General features: G+C 60.4%; 1 protein-coding gene across 1 annotated transcript in view; it reads right to left on the reverse strand.

Moving 5' to 3' along the window:
* SHANK3 (SH3 and multiple ankyrin repeat domains 3) overlaps positions 1–2,921 on the reverse strand; it is a gene marked incomplete at its 3' end in the record, with an annotated part of 167,645 nt that overhangs the window by 40,570 nt on the left and 124,154 nt on the right. The window lies entirely within an intron of this gene.

Below are 2,921 nucleotides of genomic sequence, written 5' to 3' on the forward strand. Positions count from 1 at the left end.
CGGGAGAGGGGGGGGGGCCTCGGGGTCAGGGAGGGGAGCCGTGGGACGGGGGGGAGCGGTTTGACACTGACAGAGGGGGGATGGAGATGAGATGTGAGGAGGAAATTCTTGGCCATGAGGGCGGTGATCCCCTGGGGCAGGTCGCCCCGAGAAGCTGTGGCTGCCCCATCCCTGGAGGTGTTCAAGGCCAGGTTGGACGGGGCTCGGAGCAACCTGGGCTGGGGGGAGGTGCCCATGGCAGGGGGTTGCACTAGATGGTCTTTAATGGTCCCTTCCCACCCAAACCATTCTGTGATTCGATGAGTACCCCCCCCCAGTCACCATCCCTGGAGGTATTTAAAAGACTTGTAGATGTAGTGTTGAGGGACATGGTTTAGTGGTGGTTCTGGCAGTGTCAGGTTTACAGTTGGCCTCAATGATCTTAAAGATCTTTTCCAACCTAAATGATTCTGTGTAGATTCTAATTGGGTGAAGGGGGGTGTGGGCAGTGGCTGCGCTACGGCAGGTAAGGGGAACCCAGGTGCCGCAGGGACCACAAGCCATGCAGAAGTCCACAGGACTCCACAGGAGCCAGTTTGGCTCCAGCACAACCTGTGTCACTCCAGTGTCTATTTGGGACAAATTGGGATGTTTCCTCCCCACGTGGACACACCACTTGTGCCAGGAGGTGACAAGCTCTGCCGGCGTTCAGGTAAGGCTTGTAAACTTGTGGGCTCCTTCCAGCCTGGCTGTTGAACCTGGGGCTGCGAAATGTCACCGCTGTGGTGTGGGAAGTACTGATCTTCGTGACCCGAGTGACCTGGAGAGCTCTGACCATCAGGCCTGTATTCCTACAAAGCTCTGCCGGGGGCTGACGTGACCCACAGCGTGGCTTCAGCGCCTCCGCACGCTGTGGCCACCGCAGCTGTCTGCGTGGCAGTCTGTAAGCCAGCGTCCCTGAGTTACAGAAATTAAAAATGAGTCCCAAACATTTGAGAAGCCCAGTCTGTGGAGGAACCAGCCCTACACAAACACCGGTCCTTGCCAAGGGGACTTAGGTGCCCTCTGAGGCCAGCGCCCTTGGTGGCAGGTACCCACGAAGGCCCTGGGACTAAGGACCTACACCTGCTCCAAGGAGACAGCTCAGGCCAGCTCCTCAACTTCCTTGGCACAAGACCTCCAGGCCTTCACAGCTGACCATCCTTCTTTCTGGGGGACTTCATGGTTCCTCTTCCTCACTGCCGTGCGACGCACGCTGCGCTCACCGCAGGAGGTGCGGGGCAGTTCGCCCTGCCCAGAGAGGAGCTGGCTCATCCCTTACGGCCAAACACCGCTGAGCGACTGCGTGGACCTCTAAGAGCCAAGGCTCAGGAGGGGACAGGCCATGGGCTCATTCTAAAGATGCCATGGGCTGGAAACCTGCCTCATCGGAGTCTCTGCAAGCTGCTCCGGGCAGCCCTGTAGAGACGTTAGTGTGGAGACCCCGGTGACGCGAGAGGAGTAACAGCGATGCGCAGCCCTCTCCACCTGCCTCCCCTCCCGGTGTCATTCTGCTTTCCGTCCCTTCATGCCATTAGAGCGCAGGGAGACGAATCGGCCCCGACTGCGCTGGTATCTGCCATGCCTTTGCAGGAGGCACAAGAGCATGCTGGCGTGGACCCTGCCTGCCCCCAGGCTGCTGGGGCGGGAGATGAGGCAGTGCTGGAGCCACCCTGGAAAGAGGGACCCCCCAGGAATGGGTGAACCCTGATGGTTCTGGCTGTCCGAAACGTCAAGAGCTCTCCACCACACACTTGGAGACGGCCGTCTTCAACGTCAGGACTTCCCTGGTCACCTCCAGGTGACCATTCTGACGCATGGCACCTCTGCATTGCCTCCACTGCGGGGTACTGACAGATCTGCTCGGTACAGAGGAGGTCTGGGGAGGTCCCTCAGAGACCTCCCGCTTGTAAGCCCTGCTCAGCTTCTTCCCAACATTATCACCATTACAGCAGAAGAGCTGGTCCCTCACATTTCCCATTCCTCGGGAAACAGTCCTCTATCTTCACATTACCAGGACAGAGAGTTTTGCTTCTGAAAGCCTAAGAACTGGGGTCAGGTCTCCAGGCTCCCTCCCGCTGCCCTGTGCCTCTGCTGGAGGAAGGCAGAGCCATGTGCTGGCCCAGGACAAACCTTCTTGCTCCATTCAGGTACTGCTGGCTCTCAGCCCTGGCACGAACCTCCTGTCTCTAGTGGCCCTCATGCAATGTCCACACGGACACTGCAGAGCAACCGTCACGTATGGAGCCCTGCCGCAACCAGTCGTACCGCAGCCAGCCTGGGCACCAGTAACGTGGCCTTCACGGTGGGTGACCTTCTCCACCCGGAGCTGGGACAATGAATAGCCAAACTAGCTCTCCCCCAGGTAACTCGGGTATGTCCTCAGAGCTGCCACCAAACCCTGCCTGCAGTGCAGGTACGTCCCCGGGCGCTTCCTTGGCGTGGGACCGCCGGGACCAGCAGGACAGCCCGCACTGGGGCAGAAGCTGCTGGACACGGCGGAGAGCGTGGCTGCCATTTCACCTGACTGAGCTCCAGAGGTCTGACCTGGGGGCTGAAGGAGGCTCTACTGAGGACCCCACATGCGGTGACATTCCTGCCCAAAGCATTTTCACCGTGGAGCACAAGCAAAGCGAGTACAACACCCGGGGAAGACAGACCTGGAGATTCACGGGGCCCCACTGGCAAACGGGCGTTCCTGCCCGTGCCCAACAGGAGCCCAACGCCACCGCGCCGATTTCGGCCTTTCTGCTGCCCGGCCTGAGCCGTGCGTGGTGGCTGCTCCCTGCGGCGGCGGTGCCGGGCAGGAGGCTGACCCGCAGAGCTCCCTTTGGGCTGAGCCTTCCCGTGACAACCAGGGGACAGAGACCCGCGCCAGTCCCTTGGGGTGCACCGCGCGCGCC

This window comes from Charadrius vociferus, unplaced genomic scaffold (assembly GCF_000708025.1).
Source record: "Charadrius vociferus isolate BGI_N301 unplaced genomic scaffold, ASM70802v2 scaffold802, whole genome shotgun sequence".
NCBI classification, from domain to species: Eukaryota; Metazoa; Chordata; class Aves; order Charadriiformes; family Charadriidae; genus Charadrius; species Charadrius vociferus.